At 43.5% G+C, this 20106-nt stretch overlaps 1 long non-coding RNA gene and 3 other non-coding genes across 4 annotated transcripts; all 4 read left to right on the forward strand.

The window, feature by feature from the left end:
- Nucleotides 1-12228: 12228 nt before the first annotated feature.
- LOC142360596 (uncharacterized) lies at nucleotides 12229-19889 on the forward strand. The gene is made up of 7 exons (XR_012763225.1): nucleotides 12229-12279; nucleotides 14074-14129; nucleotides 14710-14779; nucleotides 15361-15443; nucleotides 16676-16705; nucleotides 17578-17622; nucleotides 18244-19889. It is a non-coding gene; the product is annotated as an uncharacterized LOC142360596 (long non-coding RNA).
- Nucleotides 15595-15661, forward strand: LOC142360681 (small nucleolar RNA SNORD50). Its single transcript, XR_012763291.1, has one exon. It is a non-coding gene; the product is annotated as a small nucleolar RNA SNORD50 (small nucleolar RNA).
- Nucleotides 16775-16847, forward strand: LOC142360682 (small nucleolar RNA SNORD50). Its single transcript, XR_012763292.1, has one exon. It is a non-coding gene; the product is annotated as a small nucleolar RNA SNORD50 (small nucleolar RNA).
- LOC142360679 (small nucleolar RNA SNORD50) lies at nucleotides 17996-18066 on the forward strand. Its single transcript, XR_012763289.1, has one exon. It is a non-coding gene; the product is annotated as a small nucleolar RNA SNORD50 (small nucleolar RNA).
- Nucleotides 19890-20106: the final 217 nt, after the last annotated feature.

Consider the following 20106-nt stretch of genomic DNA (forward strand, 5'->3'; position numbering starts at 1 on the left):
ATCAAAAGAAGCGTGGGGTAAGAAGAAGGGGTAAGAAGTGTGGGGGAAGATGACCAAGCGCACCTGGACAGTCTCACGTAGGCGACTCTGCCACCCGCTGTGGGAGGCTGCCAGGCCTCCCTCCTCCCACCCAGCTCCTTACTCCGCTGCCTTACATTTTCTTTGTCACACTGGAAACAGAGACTAGAACAGCCTTTACCGGGAAGGGACTGCTAAGTGAACATCAAAAGTGCATCCCATTTACACAAACACGGGATGGAAAAACACCTTGCAGAAAGAATGTGAAGAGGCTGAAAGTGCAGTTAAAATTTGTTTCCCAGTGGAAAAGCTTTAGACCTTACCAAGTAACTCCCTCCGAGCGAAGGAAATGTAAGCATTTAAACTGAGATAATTAGCACAGTGGACTTCAGGGTTTGTACATTTATATTTCCTTTTAAAAAATAATTACTTTTTTTTTAATTAGCACTTTAAAATGTACAGAAAATTCTGTTTTACAAGGCTAGATTTTCACTTGCTGTGCTGGACGCTGTAAAAAGCTGTGAAAACTTTTCTGAGTGATCACGTGAGACTTTGATCCCAACAGCTGAGAGGCCCTTGGGTAAGCTTAAAATACATTTATTCTTGTGTGACTAGAGTGTGCAAAGCATTGATAGCATAACACACCAGGCACACAAGAACAAGTAGGTAACGGAAACTTAGGTGAATGGAGCATCGACATGCTCCTTCAAAACATGAGAGTGTTGGCAAGCATACCAACTTTAAATCTCATTCCCTCTTTCTGTAGTTCTTCCTAGTGAATTTGCTACAGTGTACAAAGTACATAGTCTCTGTTTCCACAAGATAACGCACTTGAAATCCCCAAAAGTAGTCTGTAGTCCCTGAGCTTTCATTTCAATTCTGGCTACAAGGACATATGAGCTCTGGTTTTACTTCATTGAGATCAAGGATTACATTCAATTTTTTCTTCATACACGTTGTTTTGGAGAAAGCATCAAACCAAGACCACATTTCCTACATATGGCCTATAACTACGTGGTCTATAAATGCTTATAAATGCATAGTGATTGTTGCATTACCAAAGCATGTACAAAGGAGTAGCTGCAATTCTGTGTTGTTCCATCAAGAACTTCCTTTGACAAGTGCTGTAACTCATTTAGAAGTAAGGTGGGAGTGCCCTCTTGTGTTTACAGAAAAATTATCTTGATGGTCATCCCATTCGAAACAAAGTGGGGAAAACTTACCCACTCCTGTATCAAGCATGGGTCTCCCAGACTGCCTGTGGGTCGGGTGTGCACATCTGATCAGTGTTGCGTAACAGATTGCTCATGAGTTCAAACAAGTTTTCAACCTCTTGCCCTGTCGCACAGCATCCTAAGGCACGTTTCTGCTTCACCAGCTCTTCTACCGCAACCTCCCAAAACCTCTTGCTGTGTGCAGGCAAACAGCCCCGTCCTGCGCAGGCTGTGGAGGAACACGGGCCACAGCCACAGGCTGCCGCTCCACACGCTCTTCACCCCCCCGCGCCTGCGAGGTGAGTCTCGCCTCCTCTGCGGAAACGTGGGTATGAAGTAAGAACAAGTTATTGCAGATCCTAGCATGGTCTGTGGTAACTCAAAGTGGGGAGACAGGAGGAGAGGGGTGTATTGAGCTGGACCCACAGGACTCCTGGAAGGAGAGGACGTGTCATTTCTTAGTCTGCTTCTGCCTATAACTAGCCTGGTGTGCTGGGTAAGCTTTTTGAATGATTGGACAGTCCTAGCATAATATGTACTCATTTAGGCTAGAGCTATCTTGTTTTATCCCTTACTTGCATGTAAGAGACAAACCCTCAAATCAATCTGTGTCACAAACTCCCACTGCAGTCCATGGAAACTACATAAACATGCCAATAAACTGCAAGATCTTCAAGAGAGATGAAACATCTCAATTAACATTTCCTGAAGTGAGATCTACTCCTCTCTTCTACTTCCTTCTTCTACTTATGCAAGAGTAAGCACATGCTTCTGTAACCCAAATAGAGAAAGAATAATAAAGAAAAATTGACGAAATGTGACAAAACACTTGTTTTAAATGCTGTGTTGGCACAACCAACTAGCATAATTTCAAGCAGATTATCTGATACGATAGAATAAATCAGCACTGATGAGCTTCCTTCTTCAACAGTACTCATAAAGTTTCTTTTTTGTTTTAACAAAATAGAACACCACCATCAAAGGATTTTTCTAGTTCAGGTGATACAACTTAGAGCACACTATGGTAGCTTCTGAAATTCTCTTAGCTTTTCCATTGTTTTAGAGGAGTAGAGAATGGCTCCACAGCTCCTGTTGAATTCAGCAGAAAGGCCGTACCATGCCAAGTCTATAGATCAGTAACATTTGTATCACCTGGCTCTGTAGCCAATACATCAATAAGAACTCTTGGTGGACTCTTTCCTCGCATGGGTGCAATGTCAGGAATGCCAGATGGGCTAAGTGGGATGCCCACAGCTAGAAGAGGCCATGTCAAGACTAAAAGACTTAAGGCATCTACAAAAAACCTGGGATTGTATCTCCTGTAGACAGTCTAGCAGCAGATGAATATGAAAAAGCAGGTAGGTGCTCCTGCCACTGGTACCAAGCGTCCATGCACTGTGGTGCAGAGTCCTTGACAAGGAAGGAAATTCATTATCTGGTAGGGATACAATCCCTCCAAGAAAGACAGCAATACTCAACATGTCTGTACGCACCCAGCCCTTTTCATCATGGACATAAGCCCGGTGCAGGCAACTGGCACGAGACACAGCCTCAGAAAAGCTCTGGCAATGGTGCCAGCTCCTGCGGGAACAGTCAGCTGCACTATAGCAAGTGTTAGCGGTTTGCCCGGTGCATGCAGCTGCCAGGGCCGCTGCCCAGCCTCTCCACTCGTCTGGCATCCCGACCTTCCCCATGTGACACCAGGCTGCCCATAGGCAGTGGGCTGCTTGCCTCTCCCGTAGACCGGGCAAGGGCCAGACCTGTTTCATGGATTACACAACACCACAGGCTTCCACCTAGGAACCGCTCCAGACGAGGCTGAGGTCAGCTGCACTGCCCTGGTGGCCTGCTCTCAGACCTGATGGCCAGCCTCTCTGAAAACTCCCCCAGCATTGTTTTTTGAGAAGGAATAGAGAATCTCAGCAAGTGCATCTCCTGGTCACCCATTCCTGGCTCCCAAAAGGGCCCGCCTCAGGGGTCCCAGAGGATGCTGGTGGGAGTGCACCCTGAGACTCCGGCAGCAACGGGAGATCCAGACGCGCCAGGAGATGCACGTCTGTAGTAAGCCCCCAGCTGAAGCTTTATGTCGCAGCTTCTCTGCTCTGCTGGGGCCCTGTGTTCAGAAGCACTGTGTGCTCGCTGCCTCTGGCAGGGCAATGCCTTCTCATCACAGGAACCACGTAAACAAATCTCCTCCGCCTGTCAGCTGCATGTTCTGTAGGCAAGCAGAGAAGGTTCCCAGCGCTGACAAGGAGTGGCAGCCTTGTCCCATACTTTCCGTACACAGCATATGTTAAACCGAGAGTCAGAAAACAGGATGGCCTTTTCTTACTCAGCTGTGTGCTGCTGGCCAGGCAGAGAACATGCAGCTTCTGAAATGCTCAAGTCTTTCCCCCTGTTGCCCGGAGAGCCTGGGTGAGCTCCTTTCAGTTTTGGAAAATATCCAAGAGAGCACAACCAGGCAAAGCAGGTTAAAGTGTAGGAGGGCCTTCAGCAGGAGGCACCTTGTCTGAGCACCTCCATCGTAATGAAGAACGCAGCCCCACCAGCACCAGGAGCTCAGCTACCAGCTCCAGTCAGGAGCATCAGGACAGGGAGTGTGCTTGTGTACATGGTGACAATTTGCAATGCTGTGAGTTCCCTCCTAGGAAGTCAGCAACACACTAGTTTACCTTTTCTTCAAGTTTACAATTTATTTACACAACTGTAATGGATGATTTGTGGGTTTTAAGAATATTATCACGGTTATAGGATTAACTATGCTGCCATCCTCTTTCTGTTCTTTAGAAACAGAGTACCCCATCTTCAAAAAACAGACACACTAATCTTACTTATCCTAGGGCAGAGCATCACAATTTCCTTGCTCTTTAGTAGGGCCAGCTATAAGCTGTACTGCTCTGAATATCAGCAGCTGTCTGTCTAATTTAATGGTATTTAGATAGATATTTCTTCCTTACAGTACAAGAGTAAATAGCAGCACACAGTAGAAGAACAGACCTCTTAAACCTCAAGTATTGTTTATTTTAATGGTAGAATTCTTGCATTGAGGCATGGTTAAATACACTGCATTTTGGAGGGACCAAGGGTGAGGTTTCACATCATATTTATAGCTGCCTAAGTATTAGCTGCTGTCTGGGGACATCACCCTGCTCAACTTATCCCCAGTCCAGAGTGCGTGCTCCCACCCCTCCCCTTCTGTTAAGTCTAGTGGTTAGGTGGTCACAGTGTGAGTCAGTTTAAGTGGCTGACTTGCTAGAAAACTAAGCTGAAAAAAAAAAAAGTTTTCTACTGCACCAGGTAGTTGCTGGTAGCAGCATGATGATTATCAGCCTGCAGCAGTGACAGGGGAGGAGGGAAGAACGAGGTCATCAGTTTCAGCAGCTGCTCGTAAGTTCTACTTAACTGTAAAGTTAAAACACACCTATAGAAAGTGCTGCTTGATCTCTCCCTGTATGAGAACAGAGCCACTAAGAGCACGATACACTCACAAAGCCTGCTAGCACGCTATTCTGTCCTTGTGGTTTTTTGAGAACGAGACACCTTGGAAACAAAATTCTGCAATGAAAGATTCAAGAAATACCTGTGTCTACATAAGTCTCGCAGAAGGAAAGACTTAGGCACCATCCAAAGTGAAGCCTTGATGCAAAATTAAATCTATTAACATTAAAATAGTAGTACTGTAGATAATGCAGTTACATTTTCCTACATCTTTACTATTTAAAAAAAATAAATTTGTGTTTTAACACACATACTATGAGTATGCGTATTTTATTTTCTTACTTCATCAATTAAACATTCCAAGCAGTTAAAGAACTTTCTTACCCAGAGATCTGTACATATCACATCCAGATTCAATTTCAGATATTGGAATGCAGTTTTACAACTTCTATTTTGTTGTAATAGTTCACATGATACTTGGTTTTAGAAAGAGCAATTTGAGTACGTGATGGTTTTCCTGATTCTGTATAGGGTGTTATTACAGGATATCTCAATTTTAAGCAAGCCTCTGAAAGATGGGAATATTAAGACCAGTTTTGGTTAAAAAAAACAAATAGCTCAGCAGCCTTGCCTTCTCTAAGAACCAGAGGCAGCCTCTTGTTAAGGAATGTGAAGTTATATTTCCTATTTAAAAGTGAGTTTGACACTCAGTTTGTGAAGGCTGTATAAATATGACAGAAAACCCTTTTTTTCCCTATTCCTTGTTAATGAATGAAGTGACTGCAAGTTATATTAATTAACAGCTGGGTCCTACAACTATGAGAAGAGTATTAAACAGCAGGTTGCTCTTCGCCCATCTTTCCACATACTTCCCCTTCAATTCTTTCACTTCATCCGAGCCTGTTCATCTCATCTCTTAAGAGGGAGCAAAAGCCAGTAAGATAAGCAGCAACTACATAGCAATGAAATGAAGCATATTATTTTTCAGTAATATGCAGTTTATGCAGAATAACGTAGAAGAGATTTGAACACTGAGAGAAAGATGATTTTCCCAAGCACTAACAAAGCTCAGACTGAAATTTCCCTGAAGGATTTTTGGGCATACTGAAATGGTGCTGTAGTTCAAGCTAACAAATGCTTCTGTTAAACAACAAAATAGTTACAATTGTGTAGTCCTGGAGACAGCACACAGACTTACCTTGGTAAACAGAGGAAAAAGTTGCTAATTTAACCTAAAACTATTAATTAGTTTGGCTGTCTTAATACTCCAGCTTTATTGCTTCTTTTAAGTAACTGTGCAGATGGTTTGAGGTTTTTATCTTGTATAAAGCTTAGTTATGCTTGACCACTAATTTTAGCTGTATATAAACTGATTAGATTATGACGATAAACTAAAAGTGTCAGTATGAGCAACCATTGCACATTTGGTACTCTGTCTTCGCAGCAGAAAACCCAAATATCCACCACAGCTGTACTCAACTTCAGAAAAGGGAGATACCTGAAAACGAAGATGCTTGTTAAAAACAAAACTAACAGGAACATTTATGCACATTAAATCCTCGCAAGTGGTATGAAGACAAACTGAGAACACTATCTTGAAGGCACAAAATCACCATTCAAGAAAGACTTGAAAAAGGGCAAAAGGAAGCCCACAACAGTACATGCCAGTATAACAGTGTTTAGTCTATCAAAACCAACAACATATCCCTTTTCATATTCATGAGGCGCAGGAATCCTGTTCAGAGATAATTAGGCCATGCAATGGCATAAATTCTTGCTCCTGTGTTCAGTGGGGAAGATCTGGGGAAATTCCCCACACCACACCACTTTTGAGGCATTCATAAGAGAAGTTGCTTCAAACTTCTGGAAGATGCTGCAGTTTCAAGAGGATCAGATGCTGCTCTAAAGAAACCCAGTGAAACATGTGAACTGCTAACTGTGGTGCGTGAGCTCTCACTTGAAATTCCTCTGCTGCTAAAGAAGGGCAAGAAGCAGACAGGATCATAATGTTTTGGAAAGGTTCTAGGGACATCCAGGAAACTACAGCCCACTAAGCCTGACATCTGTACCAGGCAAGTAAGTAAAAACTTCACATAAAATGTAGAATTAGTGTGCATCTGGATAAATATGATCTGTAAGGCAAAGGTCAGAACACTTGGTAAACTCACTTCATGCTTCTCCTCAGCAAGCATGTGATAACGTGATCTGGTGCGCGGATTTGTGGTGGTGCAACACCCCCCACCCCCACCCCCCCCCGGCAATCCCAGAACCAGCCAACATTGTACTCTTGCTTCTACTTCAAGAGCAGGTAGTTGGCACGGCTGGCCATTTTTCTTGCCTTTGAACGAGAGCAGTGAGCTGGGACGATCAGGCACTCCCTGACTGTACCTGAAACCTCTGCTACTCCTTTGGTAAAGGATAAAACTGCATGGTCTGAGGAACACCAAAATTACTCTATTGTCGGCAAGAACTGCTTCACGTGGCCAGGATGGAAACTTACTGACAAAGTCAATCATCTTGAGACCCTGTAAACAGCGGTCCCAAGTGAGGCCCTCTGAGTTTTCCTGGACTGCAGTGGGCTGTGACCAGCATCTCCCTCTGCATGGGACGCCTCTCACAGCACTCCAAGCTTTGAAGTTCAAGGTTACCTGGACTGAACTCACTTCTTGAGGCTCGGGTTCACCCATTGAGAAAATCATCTGAAGAGAGTATTTCACTAAACTCAAGGGGAATTTTAACAGGTACTATTATCTATTAATTGTGTGTGTGTGCAAACTCAAAGCATAATATCCTATTACTGTGATTGTAGTAGTGAATTCTTTTTAATAACTCTGTAGACGCCAAGTAAATCAGTGATTAACTGCTCCTAAATTTCTGTGATTCTCTCTCTCTCACTGTGAACACACCTTGAATTGCTGCTAGACATATCCCTTAGACAGGAACCGTTGTGGTCTGAGGCTAAGTCTGGATCCAGCCGCACCCGGGCTCCTCTCTGAGAAGGATTTTAGAAAGCAAGGGGGTCCATTCCGAACCTCGTGACTCAGCAGGAGGTCTCCCTTACCCCTTACATCTTTCTTCAATCTCTGTATAAATCATCTACTTCAAACCTACCTTGATTTTGTTCTCCATTCATTTCATAAGTAATAAAGTGAATCTAAGCAGACATGGGATAAGAGGTAAACGATAGGAAACAGAAGGTAGAAGTAAATGGTTCATTTTCACAGTGGCAGAAAACTACCACAGAAATCTGCATGACCTGTACTGGTGAACTTGCTGAATTGATCTGAAAATGGTGCTATGCAGAGAGGTGAAAAAAATTAGTAATCATTCTTTGCTGATTCATAAATAGCTGCAGGAGTCTAACAAACTGAGTGGGTGGAACAGCAACACATGAAATTCAACACAGATCAATATAAAGCACCGCTCATTGAGAAAAGCAACACAAATGCAAATGCAACACGATGGGCTCTGACCTTTATTCCTTAGATGTGAGATCCTGCAGTTCTGTGGAAACGTCAGCTCCATGCACAGTGATGGACAACAATAGAAACCAAAGTTTAGGAAGTGCTAGGGAACCAGGAACAAAATGAAGAACATTATCACGCCTCAGCATAAGCCCATGTTGTACCTGCTTCTTGAATACAGTGTATACTGGGGACTCCCATCTCAGAAAAACAAGAAAAAGTTTGGAGAAGAGCAACGGGAGTAAGGTCAAAGGTAGGAACTGGCTCCCGTGTGAGGAATGACTACATGAATGAGGTTTCTTCAGCTTGAAGAAGAGAGTGGAGGGCGGCGGGGGCTTAATGAGGGGATGATCGCAGAGGGATGGACTGCCCAACACTTCTTCTAAAACTGTGCAATGAGCTAACAGAGAGCAGGCACAAAGCAAACTAAAGGAGGTGCATTTTTCTGTAATGTGAATGAAGCTGTGGCACTCTGCCATTGCTATTGTGGATGCTAAAATTTTATAAAGGCTCTGGGGAAGACTGGACAAATTTATGGGTAGTGAATTAATGCAGGGTTTTTACATTCACACACACTCAAAACCCCCACCCTCTATGAGGTCTCTGAATTTTATATTGCCAGAGGCTGGGAAAATCTTCAGGGAAGGATCCCTACATGTTTGTTCTATCCCTATTCCCCTGCCTAGGCACTTACTTTTGGCTACAAGTGGAGGCAGGATACAGGGGGGGCAAACCTCTGGTCTGATGCTGTACAGCTGTTCTAATGTTTTTGTGGTTTCATTTATCACAAAAATGTGCTCGTCCTTCTCTGAAACTAAAGTGACTAAAAATTCAGAGAGGGAGAGTTGAGAAGAATTCTGGTCTCTGTAAAACATTAAAAATAGGGCAAAAATCTTAAGCTAAATGAAATTGTTTCCCAAGTCATGCATTTTATGATGCATAATGTAAAGCATGGCACTCAGCTCAGGATTTTACAATTAGTACTATCTGTTCTGAGAAGGAAGAAATTAAAGCTGCATACAATAGACTTCCTGCTGGGAAGGTGAGAGAGGAGGGGAACTCAGCATCCGAAAGGATGCACTGGTAACAACCCCAAACCAAACCAAGAGATGTGAGTCATCAAAGCTATTGGAGAAAATCCAGGAAGCCAGTCTTAAAATAGGAACAGAAGGGAAGTGTAGGGGGGAGACAGAAATAAAGAGAAAGAACAAGAAGAGAAAGAAATCATTGAAAACAAGAAAAGAGAACTTGGAGAGAGTTCCCTGGAGCTGAAAAGCCCTGGAGGTAGCCACAGCACCAGCCTTTTGGGCCGGCACATATCTGTGCAGACCTCAGAAGAGGCGATCCAGTACACCCTCAGTAGCTCATAACCAGCACTCCCTTCCGCCAGTGCTTACACTGTGCAAAAATGTGCAGCTGTCTGGTGAGCTAAATTCAGAAGCGATTCATCTATAAAATAACACTTTACAGCAACCAGGTTTATGGTTCAGACCAGGCTTAGCATCTCTCTGGGGAGTAGAGTTTGAGGATCAGGTGTCGCTCTTCACCCTCATCCAGACACCTGGGACATAGGTTATAGATGAGCAAGACTGAAGGAAGCAAGACTGAAAGGCAGCTAAGAAGGAACCTTACTTTTAAATATCTGCAGTTGTGGTGTATGTTTTTATTTTGTTTTGGTTAACTTTTTTCAGCTTTGTAATTGTTATCTACCCACAACAAACACATACTTCACTTGACCCACAAGCTTGCCCCATGCTAGCAGACTTCGGTCATGCTGAGAAATATGAAGCACATTTATCTGGGGATAAAGTTTGCATACAATGTGCATTCAGGCACTGCTAGTAAACCTGAACCCTACAATCTAAGAGATAGATTAAGAGTTTCTACTGCCAATTTACAAAAGCTAGTGTGGTGTAACATTGCAAGGTGCAAGGCTCCCTGCAGTAAGTGCACGGCTGTGTTTCTCCTGCAAAGCTCACAACGGAGAGCAGTACCCCGCAGCCTTGGACAGGCCCTTAGTCACCTCTTTATTTATAGCCTTCTTATTATCTAATGCACACTAAAATAGTACTTGCTTATGCTTTATGTAATGTGCTTTGGGCTTAAATTATGAGCCTATCTTCCCCCCCCCCCGAAAAGAAATTCCATTCTTCAGGGGAGTAACACCTGTAAAACCTCTCCACAGCATGCTGTAGAAGAGATGCAATTATTTAGCACTTAGGAACAGAATGGTAAGGAGCTGCCTTCCTTCTTTAAGGCTGAGTTTCCGATTAATGGCTGCGATTACTTTGCTTATCTTTAAGCCTGCTGTCCCTAAGGAAGGGTGGGTTAACATTTTCAGTGCCATGTGGCAAACAGCAGTTTGGGGGCTTTTCGAATAGGTCACAGGCACAGATAACAACAGCGCAAACTGCTTGCCTGTGCCCAAGTTCTGCTGCTGACACCACCTGACCCACTAGCAACTGTTCCCTGATGCTTACAGCTCTCTCTCCTACAGGAACAGCAGCTCAAACAAGTGCCTGTAGGATGAACTCAGAGAAAAAGGCAGCACATAGACCTTCTTCCTCACGCCTCTACAGCAGAAAAGGCGGTGGGCTGGCTGCAGCTTGCAGTCTGCCATTTGGGTCACCCTGCTTGCAGTCAGGGAGATTTCAGACAGATAAAATGGGGTGTGGAAGAAGAAAAGCAGGAATAAAACGAATGCCATGGGCTACAGAAGAAAACGTGTTTAAAATTCGTCCACTATTTAGTTTTTCTGGTAGTATTAATCTCAGTAATTTTAGGAATAAAATCACCAGATACTCTAGCACTTTACAACTCAGTTTTCTGGACTTCCCTTAACCGCTCCCAACAGTTAGACCCTTCCATTGAGAGTCAGTCTTGTGGACCATCATTTTTGGTAGCGTTCTTAACAACTTGTCAAACCACCGAACAATTTTTTGAGCTTTTCTTCACCCTTCTGTGTTTTTTCCTGATCTTCTCAACTAAGTTGATTGATATACTAAACTTTCAGGCATACAAGTTAGACTATTTATAAACAATTAGTAAGAACCTCTATAAATATTATGAGAATTTGGGATGTGGTTTCACACCAGTTTAAAGCTCCTCTAAGCCGCAGCGCTCCTGCCATCCCCGCCATAGCTCAGATACCTGCTCCCCCCCTTTTCCCTAGCCCTTCCGCAGCAGCACAGGCCGATTCAGCTGGAGACCAAGCCGCTTTCCGCCCGAGGCGCAACTCTGCGCCTTCCAGCGGCTGAAGCCGTCCTTTTGGGCTCACTGTGGAACAGCACCCAGCACCCTGAGACTTTCCAGAGTGAAAAAACTGCAGGAAGCTTTCTGTCTGTAGTGGGTAAGTGGATTTTTCAGCCCTGGTGACTTGCAGCTTTATACAGAGGTAAAGCACTGCATGCTACTTCCAGAAAAGGAGAGCGTGCGCATGTGGTTAAGGTTTCAGAAACATCTAATTAGAGACGAAGGCAAGTTGAAACATTGAGGCCTAGCTACAGAAGGTTAGCCAGCTGGAGCCCTAAGGAACAGCAATGGAAGACAGACAGGAGAAACAAGTACTCAGCGACGTACATTTTTGTAAGTTTGGGAGGCGCGGCTGCAGCAGCCTCCTGCCTTCACTCGCCGGCGCTGCGTTTTACGCAGAAACCCTGCGGCGCGGAGCGCCCCAACAGCGCCGGGACCAGCAGCCAGGCTCGAGCGCTCCGGCCTTCTCTCCGGCCCCTCAGGGCACGGAACCCCAGCAAGAGCGGGCGGCCCCCTCCCGGCCTCTCCCCTCCGCCCGCTCGCAGGGCGCGCAGCCAAGCCCGCGGCAGCCTCCCGCTCACCCCCCCCGGGCTGCAGACTGCCCGCGGCGAGCAGCCCGGGGAAGGCAAGCAGCGCCGGCGGCTACCGCCTCCCTCCTCCTGCCCTCGGCGGCGCGGAGCCGCGCCCTCACCGCACTCTGCTGAGCACACGTCAGCTACCGCGCGCCCACCGACGGCTCCGCGCCCGGGGGCGAAGGGGCACGAGACCAGCTCCGCCCCTCGGCGGGCGGAGAGAGGGGTGGGGCCAGCCTCATTCCCACCCCGCAGAGTCCGTATAAAAGCGGCAAGCGCCCCCTCGCTCCTCCTTTCCCTGCAGAGCGTCCGCGGTGGCAGGTAAGGCGGCGGAGCGGGCCGCCGTGATGTGGTGCAGGCCGGGCTGCTTCCCGAGCGCGGCCGGAGGGGCACCCGCGCTTCGTTTTTTGTGCTTGGCTGTGTGGGAGGCCAGGTCGCGTAGCGCTCGGGGCTGGAGCCGGCGGGTGAGGCTCGTACCCTGGGGCCGCGGGCGGGAAGGGCGCGGCCGGGCGCCAGCCTGGTGCACGGCGGTGTGGGGCGAGGGGACGGAGGGGCCGGCTGCGGGTCCCGGCACGCCTCGGGCCTCCGCGGGGAGGGCGGCGGGAGCGCGGGATCCGGTTCCCTGCTGGAGACGGTGCCCCGGGGCCCGCGGGGCCATTTTGCCCCGGTGCGGGCGGTGCGCGACCTGCGCCATTTTGATGGCTGGCCGGGCCGGAGGGCCCGCGTCGGCTGATTGTGGGGGCTGATGGGGGAAGGCTGCCCGGCTGGGGTTGGGAGCATCGCCGGCCGGGCGGTGCAGCCTTCCGCTCCCCTCGGTTGTCGTTCGGGTTAGTGCTTACAGTGCTGTGCGGTGCTGAGGAGTGAAATCGACCGAAACATTCCAGTGAGCGTGGGGTGGCTGAGGGAGAGGCCGGGGCTACTGGGTAGGCTGGGGTGGCCGTGTTCATGTGGCCTGGGGTTCGTGCGCACGTTTGTGTTGCGGAGTGCTTGGCCATCGGCATCGCCGAACTGCCCTACAACAGAAGAATTTTAAAAATACCGTTACTGTAAAATGCACATACCGTGCCAAGAAAAATAGCAAACACCATAATCTCTGGGTTGCTTTAGCTTTGTAAAGTATTGATGTTACGTTTTTTTCCTGTCAGGCAATGAGATAGCAGAATAAAGGGAGGTTTATTTCAAAAAAATAAAAAAAATAAAAAACCCACAAACTTCCTGTGGCTCTAAGATGCATTTTTTCTCCCTCTTGTGATGGTAATGTCATAAAGCTATAGTCCTGGAAGAGGAGGCAATACAATACAATAAAAAAAAAATACAACTAGGGTTCTAGGCTCTTATCTGCAAGCAAAGATTAGGGAGGTGGTTGTATTCATGTGGGAAGTTGTCGGGTGCGTTCATTCCCTGTTGAATTAGCTTGTCTAATGATAGCCTGAGTCACTCGTTAGATTACCGAACAGTAAAGTTTTTGAATCATTACAAGCCGTGGTTATTTGGTCTAATTAATATGCAAGTTTAACTTGAGATTTTCCATGGCTTAAATTTTTTTCTGTGGTCTGAAACCGAACATGTTTAGTAAGTTTTCTGTAATGGATGGCTACATTTATTTGCTCTACATAATGCAGAGTAGGAAACATTATTATTGGAAGCTGCATGTTTTAGGTATTGTATATGACAAAACATACTTTGTCATGTGTTTCTTTAGCTGGTTGAGTTTGTAGATTTAAATACTTGCTACATGGTTAAATGAATTCTCTAAACCTATTGAAATCAGTGCTTATACTGAAAAGACTGAAACCTTGAGATAATGAATTTTCATTAAAAATACTTTGGACTGAAGTTTAGTAGTGGGTACATGCAGTTATTTCTATGATGCTTTTAATATGGGATTTCAAGAGAATGTGACTCGAATAACTCCTTTGTTACTTAAAACTGGCTTTGTTTCTTCCTGCTTTTTAAAGGGTTCCGGCAAATTTAAGACTCTAGGTATTTAACATATTGCTTCTGAGACTTCAGAGGTTGTTCATTATTAATCTCTCATAATGTGTGTGACTTCGTGGCCTGGTAGCAAGAAGCTGCTTATTTCACGTGTTTAGTTTGTTTACTGTTTGTTTTTAGGTATGATGGAGTGGAAGTTTTCGGTGGTGTCCAATACATTGTACAGAAGCATTCAGGTAATGGCTCTGGATTTTTAAATTGTGTTGCTCTAGAAGTAACGCTACATTTCTATCGTTGATCAAGATAAATGCTTCCATTTCTTGCTCAGTTTCCATTTTTTTGTCTGTCAAAAAGTACAGAATGTGTTAAGTGCCAGAGGGCTGTTGTCTTTGTATGACTACTGAGTGGAACAAAAAGGAAAAAACAGTTACAGTATGTTGCATTTTCATAGTTGCCATCAGACTGATGAGTATTTGATTTTTTGTGCTTTTCACTGAGTTAAGGTCAGCCCTGAGGTCAGTTGTTCTTAGTTTAATTTGCTTTGCTGTAGTGTTTAAATAAGCATGAAGACCCACATGATAAAACACTTGCTTAACTTGTGCTAAATTGTGCTGATTATTTTTTTCTAGTGCATATAAGATTTTGATTTGTCAGGTATGGAAGACTGTTTGAGACCAGTATTGAATTGTTGTATGAAAAAGTGGATTTTTAGTGCTTAGTATGTTTTTGATACAATAGCATGAGAGATGATGCTAGACCACAGCAAGAGACATTTTCTACTTTAAAAGATAACTTTTTATTTAATTTCAATTTTAGCCCTTCATGGAAGCACCATCAGAAGTAGAAGAATATTCGATACACACAAGTGGATTTTCCTGAAAGCTGTGTATGTTTTGAATGATTAGGGGGGAGAAATTAATAGGATAAATGGATTAGCAAAATATATGTATGATAAAATTAGTAGATGTGTCATTAGCTTTAAAATTAAGGCATCATATTTCGGGTATGTTTGACATGACCTAGAGCTATGTAGGCTCGGGAGCTGGTGAATAGTTTATTTGGGTCACTGTCGGAGAAACAGGTAAAAGAGGCTTATCTGAAGTGTTCATACTACATCTGACAGATTACTTCAAGAGGGCTTTTAACTGAATTTTTACTTTATCAGGAGATTAGTATAAGAAAGTTTAGGTGAAAAAAAGGAGACGTCTAGAAACTTGTTAATATAAACAGGCAAATATTTTAATAAAAATGTGTATTCATTCTTTAAAGGTATAGTTGATAGTCTTACCTTTTGGAAATGCTAAGAAATAACCTCAGGTTCTGTATTCAGTTCAGTTTGACTCAAATGCTTACAACCAGTGGTTGGGCGGAAGGGGGACCCACAAGAGTAGACTTAGTTTTTCATAATGGGTTGTGCTGTATTGTGCATGAACATGTTGTAATTGATTTTTTCACTCGGATTTCTAGAATGTCATGAGCAGTTTCTAATAATGGGAACATCAGGTGTCCTGATGAAGGATTTCCTGGCAACTGTAGTACAACTGATAGAGGTAATATTGATTAAGGAGCTGAAATTTTTTGTTAATTGTAACGTATTCCCTTTTCGGTATGTCTGCATATGAAAGACACAAAGCTTATTTTGTGGAATGTATGAGTGTATGAATTGCTTTGTGGTTTCCAGTCACTGATACTTAAGTGGTGAGTCATGATGAAACTGCCAAACCTGATATGTTGATGAGAAACTTCATACGGATCTGGCTACTGAGATGGAACCACTTAAGTAATTATTTCAAAAGTGACTTAATCTTTCGGCCATTATCCTGGTTGGTGTTACCTTTATTGCTTTCCCCGTTTACAGGCTAGATGCCAGCATGCTCCATGTTGTCAATAAGGATGTTGGTGCGTTGTGTAAACTTGCCCCAGGTCCATGCTGACTTGGATATGTGCTGTTGCAAAAGCTAGCATCTTAACAGAACAGAGAGGGCGGTGTTAGGCCCCTATATTTTGAGGTATCCTGTCTTACAGTAGGTAAACAGCAAATGTTAGCCAGATATTGAAAGTGCCTTGGTAAGGAATTGTTGCTGGTGATTGAAAGCTAGTGATGCTGTTTGCACTTCAGCCCTCTTAGGGCTGTTAACTTAGGGGTCACTCAGATGTGAGCATTTAGGAAAAGTAATGTTAATGGTTAAAGGTGGAATTTGGTGGTGAATTGTAATGAATTCTAATTTAAAGCTGTTTTGGCTCCAGAGCTAAAGTAATTCAGACGGGCTTGTACAACATCATACTTTCAGCAGACAAAAAGCATGCTTGTGAACATTTACGGTGCATGAGTATTGGGAGTCGTTTTTCCACAAACTTCGTTTATACTGAAGTGTCTGAATTTAATCTTTTTCAATTAAATTCACTTCAATTGCACTGGTTTGTGAGTATCCAGGTTGGTTTTGGTTAAGTTCTTAAAATCTACAGTGTGAGGACAAGTTCTAATTTTCCTGTCTTACAACATCTATAATTTTATTCCACTCCTTATTAAATACAAGTACTTTTAAATAAATACCTTGCTAATTACCAGCAGTTTCTTTTGAAGAACAGTTTTTTCCCAGTATGTGAAGTTCAAATGTGTGAGTGAAACTTCTTGTGCAGCAGTACTACCTGTGAAATGCCATATTGTTTAGACAGGCAATATTGTAAGTAGGTGTAGCGACTTAGATGGCTGATGTAGAGAAAAGCTGGGAGTAGCAAGCCTTGTTAGTGTAACTAACCAGTGCATTTTATGTCTTTGCAGGGGTGCTTCAAGGCTGCTTCCCAGCTGAAGGTATGAATTCCAATAAATGTTATGACTAATTTAAAAGCTTGGTGTGGGCTTAAAACTATTGGTCTGTCTGATCAGTGAAGAACCTATCCCAGACCTGATTGATTGCTTGATGATAGACACATGTGAATCTGACTTCCGAGTTTAGACTAACACCAGAATGGGTGAAGTGTTTGGAGATCATAGGCTGCATAGTTGGTACATACCTTCAAACTCAGCAAGACTGGTTTAGATAACTAATGGTAATTTTTAAATGACTGCTTTAAAAGGTGCATTATTTTCAACCCCATTTATGAGCAGCAGGTGACATGTAAACTGTTGTATTACAAATGCCATATTTGAAGTGGAGTGGGGTTTGTGTGTATCTGCAGTACGGAAAACAGGGTGAAACAGCTAATGTGCTATCTTCGACTTTTTTGAACTTTCAGTTCTAGTTCAGAGGCAGTCTCAATTTTCCTGTTGGTTGCAGGAGAGAATAATGGTCTGGATGCAGTTTTTTATTTAATGCTTGCTTGTTTGGGGATTTTAGCTTCTTGAATTTTTTGTTTTGATAGAAGCTGAGTGTCAGGTATTAGGTAATTTTCAGGAATGAACTTTTTGATTCTGGTAGGAGAAGGGGAATTATACTTGATTGGTTAGTTGCCTGTCAGTTTGCAGCCAAACTGAGCAATAGCTGGGCAAGAGAAGCAAAATAAGTCTATGATGTAACTACACTTCTAACTTAACTTTCACAGAACTTGCGGAGTACTGATACTAATCCAACATTTGTTTAATAATACAGTTTGGTCTCTATGAGAGACTGAATAGATGGCAAGTTGTATTTTGAGTGATGGAGGAAAATTTGTCTGAACTAATAAAGATTTTTTTTTCAACAGGAAAATGGTCAAAAATGTGGGAACAAATGCTTTTAGCTTATTCAGGTATGTAATGGAAAAGCTAAACATTTTCTCATTTTAAGTCTAAAGTAACTTCTTACAGTTTGGGAATTTCTTGTATTGACAGATGTTAATATACTTATTTGATCAATTGATATGGTAAGTTGGTATAGTAATTAATTCTGTACATAGTCGAAATTTAAGAACATTTGTTGCCTAAACCACAGTGTGTGCTGATAGCTGTGCCTAATGTTGGTTAGCTTTCAAACCTACATGCAAAGTTTTATGTAAGTGTACGTGATTACTGAAGTGTGTCAAAGGACTAGAGAATATTTAATTTTTGTATTGCAATCAGAAATCCTATAGAAAAAACAGTACATTTCCTATTAAACTTACTTTCCCTGTATTGCTTTGGTCTCATCTGTGGTGATCCTATCCCGAACCTGAATTCCTTGTTGAAAAATCTAATACGGATCCGGAATCTGAGACGAGACCAAAAGATTTGATTTAAACTTTCTGAAAAAGTATTGTAGCGTCTATGGGGTTTTAGTTTTTTCCCAGAAATGGTAAAACCTTAATGTATACAAAGTGTTGTGTGCTTACTTGCACATCGAAATTTCTCCCTCAAATGAACCATTTTACTTAGACCGTGTTGTCTTTTTGCAGTGATGAGTTGGAACACCTTGTCAGTGCTGCCTGACAAATGTGGCTGATCCGTAACTGGAAGGAAGTGTAACCCCTGAAGAATTCTTGTGGCTTGGAGTGGGATACCATGCTCTTAAAAGCCTGCTGAAACAGCTGCTGCAATTTTGTTTAGCGTGGATACCATTTTCAGAAACTGCATGTGAACCAAAATCACTGTCTCTGCATATGTAAAATAGTGCCTTTCCCAAAACATTGAGCTGCCCTCTGTAGGAAGGGTAGCAGCAATATTGTGGAAATCAGTATTGAGCTTCAATATGTGGAAGAACCCCTAAGAGTACTTGCCCTTTTAAAATGTCCTAAGGGTATACAGATTTGCTGATGCTGAAGGTCTCTAATAACTGAAAACAATGGAACTCACAGGTAGGCCTTGTAAAGACTGGGAGAAAACAAAATGGGCACACAAATCAAATTCAAACTAGTGAGTCTGCATTTTGAGAGTGGTGTCATCCAGGAGACAAGAGCAAGTACATGAGGTGATGGTGGTATGGAAGCATAAACCTGGAACACTTGTTACAAAAATTTAGGTGTTGTGAGGAAAGATGTGGTTGCAGAAAAGGCAAGGTCTGAAGCTTCCATTGCTATCTGTTATGTAGTGAGGGAGAGAGGAATTGGGGTTTTATGGATGGCAACTTTAACATAAGACCAGTACCACAGCCTGCTGCCCTCCGAGGAACATGCTGGCAAAGTTACCTGCTTGCTGTGTGGGGAAAAGGCCAGTACTGGGAGAAGGGAGTGCACACATTGGAAGTTGAGCTTTGAGCATTCACTTGAAAACTAACGGTGCTGTATCACAGTAACAGCATTATTTCCTGTATTCAGCAAATTGGCACTCTTCCACAGAGGAGTGAGGGATCATAAATTGGTCACCAAGTAAATTGAATTTTAAAGACAGATCATTGTGTACAGCAGATGCAATCTTCCTTAAAGCATGACTCTCAAACCTAATTTTCAGGGATGCTTTATAAAGGAAGAAATGTGAGATCAGCATGATACCTAAAACTTGATAGAGCTACAGTTACCAAATCATTTCAAAATGCACCAAAATACAGAAAAACTACCCTATAGCCTGCAGCCAAAAGTAACAGCATTGGATGCCAGCAGCTCTCTTCCTTCAGAGAGTTGGAGGAATTTCTATAGCTCATGTTCTGTAGCTCATGGAATGTGCCCATTTCTAGAGGATAAATTCTGAAAAGCCCAGTTTTCTGTCTAAACAGTATCATGAAATGCAAAACACTACCAGTAGCAGCGCCTAAAGCATTGGAAATGTCAAAAATAAGTATCCATCTGAGTACTAAAATGTACACTTAAGGATCTGGCTGAACTCCAGGAGTGTATTGGCTCCCTGAACATCTGCCATGCTGTGGTTATTATTAATGAGCAGTAACCAGCTGCTTCGGCTGAAGGCTGCTCCTCTTCAGCAAGCAACTGTGTTAATCAGGCTATTGCATGTATCGGAATCTGCAGAAATTTACTGCAGAACAGCTTTCCTTTCATTGCTTTCAACAGGTTTTATTATTTCTGTTAATGAATGTTACTGACAAGGGTAGGTATTTCCATGTACTGTTTTGTATGTGCTCTTTCTTGAATAAAGATGAGGATGTGAAAAACTTCTAGCTGTTGCATATCAGGTGTGTAATCGCACCAAGGTGTTCCTCGACAGCTTGTACTTCGCAAGAGCTACAAAGGCAAGGTGACCTGGTTGCACTGACAGGTGCAGCACATGCTGGACACGAGATGCCACCTTAGAGTTATTAGGCACTTCAGAAGTGGGAAGGGACCAATCAGCCTCCCATCTTTTGCCTGCTGCAGTTCTGTGAGAAGTCT

Source organism: Opisthocomus hoazin, chromosome 2 (assembly GCF_030867145.1).
Source record: "Opisthocomus hoazin isolate bOpiHoa1 chromosome 2, bOpiHoa1.hap1, whole genome shotgun sequence".
In the NCBI taxonomy this organism is placed as follows: domain Eukaryota; kingdom Metazoa; phylum Chordata; class Aves; order Opisthocomiformes; family Opisthocomidae; genus Opisthocomus; species Opisthocomus hoazin.